At 40.5% G+C, this 16583-nt stretch overlaps 1 protein-coding gene and 1 long non-coding RNA gene across 2 annotated transcripts in view; both read right to left on the reverse strand.

Annotated features, from left to right (window-relative positions):
• Positions 1-7725, reverse strand: part of LOC134212563 (uncharacterized) — a 243283-nt gene extending 235558 nt beyond the window's left edge. The window contains exon 1 of the mRNA XM_062690540.1: positions 6819-7725. The gene's annotated coding sequence lies outside the window, so the exon portion shown is untranslated. The remainder of the gene's footprint in view (positions 1-6818) is intronic.
• On the reverse strand, positions 4940-5792 carry LOC134216708 (uncharacterized). Its single transcript, XR_009980792.1, has 3 exons — positions 5592-5792; positions 5463-5529; positions 4940-5401 (listed from the first exon to the last, which is right to left on the reverse strand). It is a non-coding gene; the product is annotated as an uncharacterized LOC134216708 (long non-coding RNA).
• Positions 7726-16583: the final 8858 nt, after the last annotated feature.

A 16583-nucleotide genomic window follows, 5' to 3' on the forward strand; every position in this document is an offset into this window, starting at 1 on the left:
GTGGAGGTTGGTACTCGGATTCTGATGGCTTTTCCGCAAACGTGACCTTTAAGTGGTCTTGTTGTGTAGAGGTTATCACGCCTATCTAGAGAGTAGGAGGTTGAGGGTTCGAGTCCCTCCAAGACACGTGGATTCTTTTTAGCAAATTTCATATCAATTTGTCCATTTCGAAATATATGCTGTGCATATGCACAGCCAAGATATTTAACAAAAAATGGTTGCCGAATAATATGCAATTAATTCAAATCAAACAGTTATAGTTAGACAAAACATAAGACAAGCAACGAATAAATTACTCTTTCCCTGAAGAAGATACTAAACCTGCGTCAAAACGTCGGACGAATAAACAAATCATTTAGATTAGATAAGACTGCGTAGCTGGTTTTCTCATATCTATAACTTCAAAATACAAAAACAAATAAAACGAAAAAAAACAAATCATTTTGAATATGTAAAATTTTATATTGATATTCTGCACTTAAATTGAAAGCGCACGCCTCTTCTTGTTTTGAAAGGGTAACTGGTTATTTTGAATGTAAAAAACACATTTAGTTTTAGGAAGAAAAAATTTTTTTTGAAAAGTCGGATCTTGTCGAAGTTTCTACCTGAGCGACATTTTCCCATTGGTAGGATCAGAGTAAGCCCTGTCTTGAAGTAGACGTTTTTTGACGTAGAATTACGTCTGTCTTTTCTATATTGGGGTACACTTTACGATTGTAAAAAATCGAAAAACATCACAAAAAATTGATAGATTTTGATCGTTTATATCTCAGCCGTTTCTCGATGAATTTTCAATTTTCTTGAACGATCAAGGAAGAGTCAACGCTTCATACCCGATGCCCACTGAAGTCGTTTTTAACGCGGTTTTTTTACATGAACAGCTTTTTATGCGATTGGTTTTCACTTGGTTTTCGGGATTTCTGCGGTTTATCAGACATATTTTGGGATTAACGCGATTTTTTACAGCGTTTTAATCCACGCGGCCAACATCGTCCGCGTAAAAACCGACTCCAGTGTTATAATATTCATGTATGCTAATATTTACTATTGAAAACTTACTAACAGTTTAGCAATCGGTTCCGGTGAATCAGTCAATCTCGTAAGTGCATCGCAAACTTCTTCTTCTATAGTATTACATTCTAACTGGAACTCGACCTGCTTTTCAAGTTATTAATCTATTACCACTTTTTTTAGTTATTAATTGAAAGCTTTCTGTGCCGTTGCATGAGTATGTATCTTGTGTGGCAAACACAAGGGATACACTATGCCCCGGGTGTCGAGAATATTTCCCACCGAAAACATCCTAGATAGGAGAACCGATCTCGCCATCTCCGGATTCTGCATCTTTGTTTGTAAGGCTAACTGGAGACCTCAAGCCAGCAAAGACTCTAAAGTAATGCAACTTATTACAACACCAAACGCATCACACATCACTATTCATTTGGTATTGAAATACTTAAGCAGCTTATGCCTAAAGTATTTTGCATATTAATTCATAATTTTAATATCAGACCCAACGAACTTTGTTTCGCCAAAAATTGATTTATTTTATTATTAGTTTTTGAGTTATGCAGAAATTTCTGTCTCATTTGTATGGGAGCCCCCCTTTCCATACAATTTCAAGAACCTTCTCCTGCCCCAAAAACCTCTACATACAAATTTTCACGCCGATCGGTTCAGTTGTTTCGGAGTTTATAAGGCTCAGACAGACAGAAATTCATTTTTATGTATACACCCTACCGTCGGATGTTAGATTTTATAACAATTCTGCATAAGAATGTACCAAAACGGGTATAAGAACAGGGCATATGCAAAATTGTTAGATTCTTATACAAGTATTGTATAAAAATCTAACAATTTTGTTAGCTTTTCTAACAATATTTGTTTGAGAGATTACATTGTTTGTATAAGAATCTAACAATTTCGCATATGTCTAGTTCTTACACAGGTTTTGTTAGATTCTTATACAGAATTATTAGAAAATCTTACAACCGCCGGTTGGGTGCACAGATTTGCATATTATGAGCGACATAAACGCACAGGTAGGAAGGGAGGAAATGTTTGGACCGGTCATCGGACCGGATAGTCTGTACACCGTATCGAATGATCACGGCCAACGATGCATAAACTTCGCACTCTTCCGCGGATCGGAGGTCCGAAGAACCTTCTTTCCCCGCAAAAATATCAACAAGGCCACATGGAGATCACCTAACCAAGAAACGGAAAACCAAATCGACCACGTTCTAATCGACGGTAAATTATTCTCCGACATCATGAACGTCCGCACTTACCGCATTGCGAATATTAAATCCGACCACTACCTCGTTGCAGTATGCCTGCGCTCAAAACTCTCGGCGGTGTACAACACACGTCGGAGTCGAACGACGCGGCTTAACATTGGGCGGCTACAAGACGGTAGACTAGCCCAAGACTACGCACAGCAGATGGAAGTGGCACTCCTAACGGAAGAGCAGTTAGGCAGGAAGATCGAGACCGTGAAGAGACGGAGCTACTGTACCGCATTAAAACACACGAAAGTTCTATGAGAAGTTGAACCGTTCTCGTAAGGGCCACGTGCCACAGCCTTATATGTGTAAGGACATAAACGGGAACCTTCTTACGAACGAGCGTGAGGTGATCCAAAGGTGGCGGCAGCACTACGAAGAACACCTGAATGGCGATTTGGCAGATGAAGATGGTGGGATGGTGATGAACCTGGGAGAACGTGCGCAGGACATAATTTCCGGCTCCGGATCTTCAGGAAATCCAGAAGGAGATTGACCGGCTGAAGAACAACACCAATCAACTTGTTGACCAACCAACAGTTGGGGTTGACCAACTAACAGGAGAGCTATTTAAACACGGTGGTGAGACACTGGCTAGAGCGTTGCACTGGCTCATTACCAAGATTTTGGAGGAGGAAGTTTTGCCGCATGAGTGGATGGAAGGTGTCGTGTGTCCCATCTACAAAAAGGGCGATAAGCTGGATTGTAGCAACTACCGCGCAAACACATTGCTGAGCGCCGCCTTCAAGGTACTCTCCCAAATTGCCGTCGACTAGCATCAATTGCAAGAGAGTTCGTGGGGTAGTACCAGGCAGGTTTTATGGGCGAACGCTCCACCACGGACCAGGTGTTCGCCATTCGCCAAGTACTGCAGAAATGCCGCGAATACAACGTGCCCACTCATCATCTATTCATCGACTTCAAAGCCGCATATGATACAATCGATCGGGACCAGCTATGGCAGCTAATGCACGGATTTCCGAATAAACTGACACGGTTGATTAAGGCGACGATGGATCGGGTGATGTGCATAGTTCGAGTTTCAGGGGCATTCTTGAGTCCCTTTGAAATGCGCAGAGGGTTACGGCAAGGTGATGGTCTTTCGTGACTGCTTTTCAACAACGCTTTGGAAGGGGTAATACGAAGAAATATTATGGCACGTTAATACGTCCGTCCAACTATTTGGCTTCGCCGATCACATAGATATTATGGCACGTTGTTTTGAGAAGATGGAGGATGCCTTCATCAGACATGTCGAAGACGAAGTACATGATAGGAAGAGGTTCAAGAGAAGTCATTGTGAGCCACCCACCGCGAGTTTGAATCGGTGGTAGAAGAATTTGTGTACTTGGGCGCACTGGGGACTGCTGAAAATGATACCAGCAGAGAAATTCGGAGACGCATAGTGGCTGGAAATCGTACGTACTTTGGACTCCGCAAGACGCTCCGATCGAATAGAGTTCATCGCCGTACCAAACTGACAATCTACAAAACGCTCATTAGACCGGTAGTCCTCTACGGACATGAGACCTGGACGATGCTCGTGGAGGACCGACGCGCACTTGGAGTTTTCGAAAGGAAAATGCTGCCTACCATCTATGGTGGGGTGCAGATGGTGGACGGCACGTGGAGGAGGCGAATGAACCACGAGTTGCATGAACTGCTGGGAGAACCATCCATCGTTCACACCGCAAAAATCGGACGACTTCGGCCAGCCGGTCACGTTACCCGGTGAAAATGGTTCTCGACAACGATCCGACGGATCGACACCCTCATAAGTACCACGGAGTTGGATAATGAGGAAGGTATTCGTTGGGTCAGGATTTGCCTGTAGCTGGCAATGTAACTGTGGTAGATCTTACCCCGTAACACACCACGTAAAGGTTGTAGCCGGCAAGGAGCGATCCGTCCTTAAAAGCACGTGGCTTAAGCGCCACTCCATTAAGGAGACCACGGCCCAAGTTAATTTGCCCGGATGAGACTCCCAAAGGGCGAGTCCATTTATTTCCCAGATAGGATTTACGGATCGTTCCAACTGGCTACGAGCTAATTCTTGCCAAACGGTATCACCCTAATTATCGCAGCATGCCTTACAGCCACGAAGCCACTCAGAGAGACGGTGAGAGCCCACCACACCTAATACACTCTAAGCGTGAGTGTGCCTATCATCATCGGCAGACTCTCTCCGCTCGCCTGCTCTTCTACAACGAATTGGAAGCATACAACATACCCAGTCAAACTCGCAAAAGAAACACGGAGGACGGACTCGCAACTATAATGACGCGTTGTGACGAAAAATACAATTAATTAACAAATTTGCTAGGGAAAGACTGTTTATTAAGCGACATGGAAAACATTAATGAACATTTATTTCCTTACTTCTAATAGGGACACATATTTATTGGGGGACAGTCGCATATGCTTCTATTTGTGTTGGTGTTCGTTCATACTATTCCCTAGCTGTGTGCGGTTTACTCTTCCCTAGCTTCTACTCTATTCGTGTGTGCTCTGTGCGTTCTGCGCTACTACGCGACGTCACAACTAAGTCTCGCGCATCTCCTTCACATTCTGCGCTCCTGTTAACTGGTAGGTGGTGGCAAATTAGCTCACGCACGCATGTGCACGGTCCGTGATGACGGACCCAATTACTTGTCGGCGGGGTAGCAGCTCACGACAAAGGAAAACAGTGCGATGGCTTTAGCGGCACATCCTTCAGTCTACGACTGGACAACAAATTCCTCCGCGGCGCCCTCCTTGGACGCCGCACTCCGTACAAAAAAAGATGGGAGACTCACCGTATCGATGGGGCCTACAGTCGATGACCGTTGGGCGGGGTCGATGCTCCCCGGGCAGGCAACGCTTGGCGATTGCTTCTCAATGAAGCGTGTTGTGAATCGCGATGGCGGTTTGCCGACGGGGTCACTTGATTGCCGGTAGCTTGACGGACCGGCTGGTGGATTCCGTCCACTTAGAGGTCCCCTGGCCTCCTCGGACCGATATAGTGACGGATCGTCCGCTTCTGGCCGGTTGGCGACTGCCAGGAATCTTTCGTCCGTAGGGGATGAAGCGCGCGCTTGGGTGCGCGGAATTCGCTGCGGGTGAAATATAAAGCCAATCTGGCAGAACAACACATAATGAGCACAAGCACCGTTTCGCACATCTAGAGCACATTTTTACCTTTTGTTTCACTCTAATTATTACAACCGCACACGAATAACACGCACACTTGATTTGCCTACAGCAACTAGAGAACGAACAAATAATTTATTAATTAACTATTTTTAACGCCACTTTAAATTATCCTACTTGTGACAAACGAAACACTAACAACAAACGCGTACTTCCAACTCCTTGGAGAATCACGGACGAAATGATCGAGTCTGTGAATCCTCAGATTAAGGAAGGCGGGACTCGGACACAACCGGAAGTACGTCATTTCCCGACCCCTTTGTGTACAATCGTGGCTTTATCGGCACGATTGATAACTTGACCAGATAGTCGCGCTGCTATCCCTTTCCCACCTTATCCAGGAAACAAATGGCCTCGACCTTGGAAAGCTTGGCTGCTTGATTAATGCTCGCTTGCCTATGTCCAGGGAACATTATATTTAAGTTGATTGGCGATTGAAAGATTTGTATACTTACAATCTAATTTATTTACAAAAACTATTTACAAACTATATACAAAATTACTGAATGCTACAAGGTGTCTACTCAGCGTTACGGGCAATTGGTCGGGGTTCAGCCAAAACGCACCAAGCGCCATCGAAAAATTACCCCCAAACTTTCGTTTAGCAGAATTAATTGATCACAAATCGTATCGGATATCCCTCAATCCAATAAATGAGGATATCCTATTGCAAATGTACGCTTAAATTGATATGAAACTATTACCGTTTTTCTTGTACGAACAAAATATCACAAGTCAGTCAAAAAGCCGCTTGGTGCGTTTTGGCTGAACCCCGAAGAATTAAATGTTATATTGTTATAGTGCACAAAAACACGGGTTTTATAGCCGGGAACAAATGTTATAGTGTATGTTTAGCTGATGTCTGATAAAGGGTAGGTTCCTAAAAGATCGTAGCTGACGATTCTTTTAGGAATAAAACGAATTAGAGAAATGCTTACGGTTGAAATGGGTTAACATTAATGAAATAGATTTAAGTAATACAGGGAAAGTCTAGAAGTTTTGGACCTTAAGATTGTAGCGTTGGAAATTTATTTATGCTTCCTTGACCCTATAAAAAGTATGTATATACTAACTGGTTATCGTTAAAAATAAATAAACAATCATAATTACAATTTGAATTTGAAGGCACGGCTCGCTTCATAACGTCCCGCAAACTGCAAGAAGGTTACGTGAAACCGGAATAAGTAGTACACTTTTGAGAGAAGAAAGAAGAATGTGACGTGAACTACAAAGGTATAATCCCAATTGGGAACAATATATAAAGATGGGTGCACGGTATTTAATGAAATATTTTCCATAATCGTTAATCTTGTATGTACATAGAAACAAAACTGCCGCACTTACCATCTGGGAAGCGATTACGACATCGAACGATGAAACATCAAAGACTATTTTTTACGTAGATATCCTGGATTAAGGTTTACAATATATACTGCTGATCTGTATATGTCTCGAAATTCGATACGCACTCAACCATAATCGAAAAACACTTTGAAACAATCTCTTCCCCGCTCTGTTGGATCAAATTTATTTTCTTTTATTGAATCACTTGTTTACATAACATCACGCCCAGCTTTCGACATCAAAAACACACCACCGTAAGTAATATCATCGTTCAATACCTCCTCGTTCTTTGAATATTCCTACCAAGTTGGCCCCAAGGTCGTACCACCCTACGGCGAACACTTTGATTATCGTTGATTCCGCTTTTGTCCTCGTCGTCCTTACGATGTTTCCTTTACTGCAAACGGTCGCTTCGAGTCAACCGAAGAAGCGTTCTCTGGCTCACTCACTTAGATCCCCACCCACAAGACGGTAAGATTTTGCACATTCGCTGCTCCATAACTTGCAGTGCAGCAGCTTCACACATCATCGCTCTGTTTACATCGCCATCACTTTGGCGCTCCTGACTAAAAGTAACCAGGGAACAACACCACTCTATAATCGAATCACACACGCGCACACGACTGTGAATAATTAAGTTATCCCCTTCTCAACCGAACAGTCTGGCCCACCGCTGAAGGCAGCCCCGGTTTGGAAGCAACCGTCGCAATCCTAGCGACTCCCATGGGTGCCCTGCTCACACGCGTCACAATCCATGCTACACGCCAACGAATTGTCAGAAATTGGTCCACCCCACCTCTTGTGCACTCCGCAATTATATGCCACCAGATCAGTTCAGCACTGCGCGGTTCTATAGGGATCCGTCTACACCGGCTGGAGATAAGACCAAAAACCGTACCAAAGCGCTTTGAATCTCGTTCGATACTGACACGGGGCCATCGAGGGAGAGTGCGTTCAGTTCAGTTCAGATGGAATCACAATCCGACGACGACGGTCGACACGGGGATAACGCCGAGCGCACATCGAGCATCCCGCATGTCCTTTCCACAGCCGACGACGATGCCGACGTACGACCACTGCTGTTTCCACGGCGATGCGATGAGCGCGCGCCAGGCAGGGAAGCCCGCATCTCCGAGCAGGCAACGCTCTCACTCTCTTTATGATAGCAATCAGCAGGATTCGGAGGAATGCCGCACAGCGCCAACCCAACCGCATGTTATTGCTTTGAAGCTGTACCTACGCTGGCATTGATAACGAGGAAAGCCAGAGCGGTACTAGAGGAGGATTCGGAATTTGTGACGATTTCGTTGGGATAGTTCACATAGGGGTAGGTCGCGTACTAGAATGATGCTGGTTCCCACGCACGCTCAGCTGTGATTGGAACTCCGTTCCAGTGAGTGGTATTCTACGACGGAAATACGACAGTTGTGGTTGAGTGTATGAATCGCATTACTCAATACTTTGCCCTTCGATGCTGAAGCATGGTGTTTTGTGGAGTCGTACCGTTATGTTCTGACATAATAATTTCTTGCGACGCAATTGTAAATCATGCAATATGTCGATAACGTTCATCTATCTAAATCTATTTAAATAAAAACGAATTGAGATTTCCTTCCTGACCATTTAACTCACAAATGGAATGACGGATTTCCAAGATTTTCTTCTTAATCGATTTGTTTTGAAACCCGTAAGCTTTGTATGTTAAAAATTTGGTGAATTCAATGGGCAAAGGTTAAAAATCATTAGAATACAATTTCTGGTCAGCTATTTAGGGGTCGTAGACTAATTACGTAAGCATTTTTTCTTGGTTTTTCAACCTCCCCTCCTCCCCCCTTTTAAGACTTTTCCCATACAAATTATGTTTTGTTTATACGTAATAAGTGTACAACCACTTAGGCAAGCAAAACAATCGCACGGAAATTAATTTAGAGTGGGGTGCTGCTAAGTATGTGACATTTGCAACACCCGGGCAAAGCAGGGTATTTGCCGCTAGTTTTGAATAAATTAACTCAGTTTCTTGTAATCAATACGAATTTGCAGCAATAACTAAAGTTTGAAACTTTTAAAAAATCTCATCAGAGCTATTATTAAACAATTATTGGTTATATCAGCTTTGTGATCGAGATATGAGCCAGCCTTGGGCTGTATGTATGTGCGTTTGTATTCTGCTGAAGTTTGAGATCCTGTGACTGAGTGAAGTCCGTTGGCCAAACTTTGGAGAACACAGAACGCCATCGGGACAAGTTCTGCTATACCTTGGATTACGAGGTGAACACACTCCCCGGCATCGCAGAATTAACTTCCTACCAAGCGCCCAGGCACAATCTGCGCTTATGAAGTGGGAACCTATAAGTGAAAGGATAATCGTTGCCAGATTTAGAACACGGGTCCGAAACCCTACTATAATCCAATGTTATGCGCCAAACGATGCTGCAAGCCGATCTGCGAGATAAAGAGAACTTCTACAGCAAACTCAATGCCGTCGTAGATAGAATTCCGAAGGGTGATATCAAGATTTGTATGGGCAATTGCAGTGCGAAGATCGGATCCGACAACTCGAACCATGAGCGCATTATGAGATGCCATAGTTGCAGAGAAATTAGCGAAAACAGAGAGTTCTATGGTCAGACCGCATCGTGCTTTCGTGCTGTGCGGTTCTTTCTCTCTTTGCGGAAGGAAGTTTTTAATACTACCCGAAGCTATTTTAATTTCAACGGTGCTTCTTAGCGCTATTTGTACCCACTGATCCCGTTACGATCTTTGCAAGGACCCGTGCCTTCGTTTTACGTTGGACCCGTTTGCCGAAGTCAAATTCCGACAAGCGGTGGTAATCCTGCAGGGACACCGTTCTGGGAAAAAACTTCTTAGAAGGTCACGTCTCCACGCTCAGCCATGAGCATTAATAAAAACAAGAGGAAGGGGAAGTCTCTGAATTCTCCACTTCCTTCAAAGAAACAAGACCGTCCTGCCAAAGCGCGGAAAAAATAGAAGGAAGCTGGAGAATTCAGATATTCCTTCTAACTCTAATATCGGAAATAATTCTTCTCCAATCGAACTGAGCAATCAGTTCGATTTGATTAATGATGAAATTGAGCAAATCGAATATACCTCTAGCACAGGTGATTCGATTCATGCGAAAAAGCAAAGGATTCCGCCGATTCCGACTGGATATTCGACTGGAGTTGCTCTTCTTGATATAGAGAAAGCATTTGACAGTGTTTGGCATGAAGGTTTGATTGTAAAATTGATGAATTTGAATTTTCCTCTGTACATTATTAAACTGATCCAAAATTATTTATCAGATCGCTCACTGCAGGTAAACTATCAGAATTCTAAATCTGATAGATTACCTGTAAGAGCTGGTGTTCCCCAAGGCAGCATACTGGGGCCCATTTTGTATAACATTTTTACTTCTGACTTACCTGATTTACCACCAGGGTGTCAAAAATCTTTGTTTGCAGATGACACGGGCCTTTCAGCCAAAGGGCGAAGCCTTCGTGTCATTTGTAGTAGATTGCAAAAAATTTGGATATTTTCTCCACTTACTTGCAAAATGGAAAATTTCCCGAATGCTTCCAAAACTCAGCTTATAATTTTCCCACATAAGCCGAGAGCTTCTTATTTGAAACCTTCTAGCAGACATATTGTCACTATGAATGGGGTTCCAATTAATTGGTCTAGCGAAGCTAAATATTTAGGACTTCTGCTAGATCAAAAATTAACTTTTAAAAATCACATTGAAGGCCTTCAAGCCAAATGTAACAAATATATTAAGTGTCTATAACCACTTATTGCGTTGCGTTGCGTTGTAACGGAGTATTTCATAGATTGCATACTGATAGCTGTCATGTATATTCTTTACCTTTCTTACCCCAATTGCTTATGGATTTCCACTTGGGATTTAATGGAAATCCAATTGGAGGTCCAAAATGATAAAGCATGAAAGCTACCATTGCTGGCCACGCCCATCTTCTCCGTTACTAAGGAAAGGGGAGGAAATGTTGATATGACATCTACTTACCGAGAGGCCAGCGACTCACCGACGCCCTCATAGATGTCCAGGAGTTGGATAGTTGGTAGGGTATATTGGTTAGGAGTATCATCATAAGCAAATGATATCAAATTTGCGAAAAGACGTTGGAAGTGACTTGGCTAAGAAATTTGTGTCACTCCGTTCTCCTGGCTGATGATTCTTCTCGGCTATTTAGCCTAGGTTTAAGCGCCTATGCTCGCTCTCTGAAACGACAAAGAGAAGAAGAAAAAAATTAAAAATCCTCCCTCCCCCGCTCCCCGTATAACTTTTTAATTTATATTATGAAATTATTTTTATCATTAAATGATTTCTATGATTATGCAAATATAAATAATACGTAAAGTCTTCATACAATGACACCAGCTTTGCGAAAATATCATTAGTTGTAAAAAAAACCATTTGTTGACATTTTTAAGTTCCGTATTCCTATAAACAAATGATTCGAAACTAATAATGTCGATTCAAAATCGAAGCGTGATAACAAGATAAATTGAAGCATGTAAAATATATAGAAATATTCCATAATATTTGAACAAATGGTTGAGCTCTGTGCAACTGCACTACACGCTATTCTGAATGAGAAAATGAATTAACATGAACACTACGTTCAATTTTTATTGAATAGCCCATATCGTCAGAATATCAGCATACGATGAAATATCCAGACAGGCTCAAGTAAAGCAGTGTTTAATAGGGATATATTTCCGATGGTGTCATCGAAAGCTTTTAAGTCACACTTCAATATTTGATTTTATGAATACATTTTCTGGATATAATGGTGAAAAGAAAATGTGCCTGCCCTCTTGTCTAAAGTCAAAAACACAATTCAAAATTCTTCCAACTGACTAAACTTGGTAAATATTAAGAAAAACATCTTCCAACGGTAAAAGAGTTTTATTGCTTGTAAGATATCGTCACTTCGATTAGTTTTCGTATGATCTAAACGCAAATAGGAGAAATAAAATTTCACTTATGTTTAGCAATATGAAGTGAAGGTTCAAATAAGATAAATGGAATCACTCTTTCCTCACACTCACACTCTGTGAATGGTTACTTGAATTCTAACAGCTCGATAGCAATTGTACCCGCAGTTACCAGTAGCCGTACCGGAGCATGATTGTTTTTGGCGAACTGATTTAAGGACAAAAAAAGGATGATGAAAAAAGGCAATTAAATTTTTATCAAAAAGAAAACCGACACCAAATCCTCTCCGCTCTAAACTCAAACAGCTCAGTTAAAACTTCCGTCACTGTCTGTGAATCGGTTCGTAATCAAGTGTCAAGATTAACGGAAACCCACCGTATAATTTGAACTGAATAATATAGGAAAAATACTTATCTGCACACTTCGTAGACTCAATCTGGATTTGAACGCCATATTTACAATGACGAACCAAGCATTGTAGCTTAAAACTATTAACGGTACGGGCAATACAGTGGTTTGACGATAATCCAAAGCAATGGGACAGAATCGCTGAAGAAAACGTTGCTAATCCAACAATTAGCAATATTAAGCACCCGCGCACTCCTAGGAAGCTCGATCACTAATTCTAACGAGACGCGTGTCCCGGCGGCATAGCACCAGCCGAAACCAAAAAATATCAGCGAAACAAGACAGAAAAAATATGCTGCCAGAAAACAAAACACGACCGGCCGCGCGCAGAGCCTACTTCGATCTCTCTATTAAGTGTCTATATCCACTTATAAACAGAAAATCAAAACTTTGTCTTAAGAACAAACTTTTGATTTACAAACAAATTTTTAGACCTGCCATGTTGTATGCTGTACCAATATGGACTAGTTGCTGCAATACCAGAAAGAAGGCACTTCAGAGGATTCAAAATAAAATTCTGAAAATGATTCTCAAGTTGCCTCCGTGGTATAGTACCAATGAACTTCATAGAATTTCTAATATTGAGACATTGCAACAAATGTCCAACAAAATAATTTCCAATTTTAGACTAAAATCGTTGCAATCTTCTATTGCAACGATTAACTCCTTGTACCCTTAGTATAAAATAGGTTAAGATTAGTTTAAGTTGAAAACATTGTAATTCCTACATGGTTCAATTCAACCAGAGGAAAAATTCTAACTGCCAGAGGAAATTGAAATGTATTAATTGTTACTAAAATTATAACATAGCAAATAAGGATGATAGTGTTAAGAAAACACGGAACACCTAGTCTAAGAGATGAATGCATGTATTAGATAATTAGCAAATGAAATTAGCTTAAAAAAAGAGAGTTCTATGGTAATAATCACATGGTGATCGGGGGATCCCTCATCAACCGGTTCACGTGGGTCTCCCGTGACGGCTTTACAGAAAATCAAATTAACCATATCTGCATCAGCCGAAAATGGAAACGTAGCCTTCTTGATGTACGTAGTACTGATATCGCGTCTGATCATCACCACATCATCGGCGAAATACGCCTGCGCATTGCGCGGATTCGTTGGCAGGAGGAAAGACTTGGACGACGATTCAACACACGCCGACTGGAAGATGCCACGGTGAAACGGTCCTTCGTTGAAGAACTGGAGACGCGTGCTGCAGATATTCCGGAAGGTGGCAGCGTGGAAGACCAATGGACCGCCATCAAGAATGCATTTTATTTTTTATTTTTATTTTTATTTATTTATTTCGTCAACCGACGTAGACTAGTACATATACAATATACATGTTTTATTTTATTTTCTTAATGCTATAAAAACGGTATTATAGTGTATAAAAATAAAAATAGTTTGGTTAAGTAGTGTTTAATTTTGGGATTTAATGTAAATTTAGATGTGTAGGTTTCGAATTGTGACAAAATATTTTTTTAGGTTCTGCCGAGACATTGTAAAGTCAATAGTTTCGCAGTGTTGATTATAGATGGCCATCATCTGATTGAGAGGTCCGAATTTTGCATAATTTGTACGGCAGTGATTAATTAAAAATGTATGTCGATGACGCAGTTGTCGAGATGGTGTGTAGAAATTTAATTTCGATAAAATGTTTGTTGAATCAATACGCTGCGAAACTATATCGTTAATAAATGAAACCATTGCAGTTTCACGACGCTCTTTCAAAGATTGAATGTTTATAAGCTTGCAGCGTGCCTCATAATCTGGAAAATGGAATGTTGTCCAACCTAATTTACGAAGAGCAAATAATAGGAATTGTTTTTGTACTGATTCTAATCTTTCTTCGTGTGCTATTGAAAATGGAGACCATACAATGCTGCAATATTCCAGTATCGACCTTACATAAGCAATATATAATGTTTTAATTGTGTATGGGTCATGAAAGTTATAGCAGAAACGTTTTATAAAACCCATCATATTATTTGCTTTATGAATAATGGTGTTGTAATGGTCGATGAACGTTAGTTTGGAGTCTAAGATAATTCCTAAATCCTTAACTCTATCGCATTTCTCTACAACCTGGTTTCCTAATGTAATTGAGAGATTTGATGCTGTTCTTTTTCTGCTGAATGATATAAGGTTACATTTTTTTACATTCAGTTGCAATAGGCTTTTATTGCACCATTCGTAGAATGTGCATATTTCGTTCTGGAATATGTTGAGGTCATTTTTATTCCTTATTTCCAAAAAGAGCTTCATGTCATCTGCATAGATTAACACTTTAAGTTTGTCAATAATGAAGGAAATGTCGTTTACATATATTATGAATAATAGAGGCCCCAAATGAGAGCCCTGGGGGACACCGGAAGTGGCTTGAATGGGTTTTGATCTATTGTTGTTAAATTTTATAATCAATTGGCGATCAGTTAAGTAAGATTCAAGCCATTTGAGTAGTCCCGGCTCAATTCCAGTTTTTTCAATTTGAATAGAAGCATGGGTATAGCTATGCGATCAAATGCTTTTGAAGTCAGTATAAAGAGCTTCTACATGGTTTCCTTTATCCATTGCATTCAGGATATAGTCAACAAATTCAAGAAGATTAGTTGAGCTTGAACGCCCTTTAAAGAAGCCATGCTGTGCGTCTGTAGTTCGTTTTTTACTTTTTTGAATAATGTTTCGTTTACTATGGCCTCAAAAAGTTTTGGAATGCAAGAGATAATGGCTATTCCACGATAATTACGTATGTCTGATTTTTTCCAGATTTGAAAATGGGTATCAAAATGAGTTTTTCCATATATTTGGGAATTTTCCTGATTCTAGTGACATATTAAATAGCCAAAATAATGGAGTGGTTAGTTCCACTGCTAGGGTTTTCATAAATATAGGAGGGATTCCATCAGGACCAGGACCTTTTGAAGCATCTAAACTACGTAGGGCCTGCAAAATGTCATGGACATGAAGTTGATTCACTCCAATATCATTTGAAAACTCTGGAAAAAATGCAAAATAGTCGCGGTCACGATCATTTTCAGAAAATGTAGAATAGGTTTCCTGGAAAAAATCTGCAAAAAGATTACAGTTCTTTTCCGAGCTATCCCCCGCGTTTTCGTCAAGATGCATAATTGATGGAAAGTTATTAGATTTCAGTTTTGTTTTTACGTAATTAAAGAAGTTCTTAGGACAGGACTTTATTTCGCTCTCAGTTTTTGAATTGTAATCTTCCAATGCGTTACTGATAGCGTAATTCAATTGATCGCATACGTCCAAGTAATATACTAAATTTTCATTACTGTTATGACTTTTGTAAATTTTGTGTGCTTTTTGCTTGCGATTTCTTAAATTCTTGATTTGCCGGTTATACCAAATTGGGTCTTTATTATTGTTATGACGTCGTTTTCGTTTTAGTGGAGTTTCTTGTGAGATTATGTCAGATAATAATCTGTAAAAAGTGTTAACAGATGCTTCGACATTTTCTTCATTTCTTAAAACTATTTGCCAGTTTACACTTCTTAACCTATCTCGAATATTTTCATAGTTCGCTAAATTATATTCAAAGACATCCTCATACTCACAATCGTTGGGTCTTTGTTGCTCATGAATGAATAACGAGTATTCGATTGCAGTGTGGAACGCTTCATTTTTCCACAATGGATTGATAGATTCTGTTACACAGAAATCTTCATAGATATTTGTCAGCAAGAGGTCCAAATAGCAATTTTGATTGTTTTTTTATATGATTAATTTGGTTCAATCCTAAACTTGCAGACTTGTCAAAAATTAATTGCAAAGTTTCGTTATCCCCAACGACTGGCAGTAGGATACATTCGTTTTCTGAGTCTACACTGGTGGAAATAAGTATAAAGACAAGCTCGGTTTCCATACAAAATGGCCATATTGGGAAGTCAATATCTCGATTCTTAGCGATTCGATTGGGCTGATTTTTTGCCAACAAGCCTAAAATTACTTGAATTTTTATTCAATGATAGTTACATTTATGCATATATTCTGGTTATACGCGTTTCTGTTGGAAATAATTATAAAGACAGTTCCGTTGTATGGAGCTCCATATAAAAAAGTGGTGTCTTTATAATTATTTCCAGATTTTGAGGTCAAAATCAACAGAGATGTATGAAATTTGCTCAAAGATAGAAAGTTCAAGTTAAAAACAGGTGCCTAGTAAAATTTCAGCCAAATCGAATCGCTACGAATCGAGATATCGATCCTCAATCATGATGAAAATGTATGAAAATCATGCTTGTCTTTATACTTATTTCCGGCGGTATAGAATAAAGTCAGCATTGCGTTGGTTAAAGTCCCCATAGATGTGAACTTTAACCTCCGGTGGATGTTCTGATAGTATTTGTTCAGCGCACTCAAAAAAAGATTCA

This window comes from Armigeres subalbatus, chromosome 2 (genome assembly GCF_024139115.2).
Source record: "Armigeres subalbatus isolate Guangzhou_Male chromosome 2, GZ_Asu_2, whole genome shotgun sequence".
In the NCBI taxonomy this organism is placed as follows: domain Eukaryota; kingdom Metazoa; phylum Arthropoda; class Insecta; order Diptera; family Culicidae; genus Armigeres; species Armigeres subalbatus.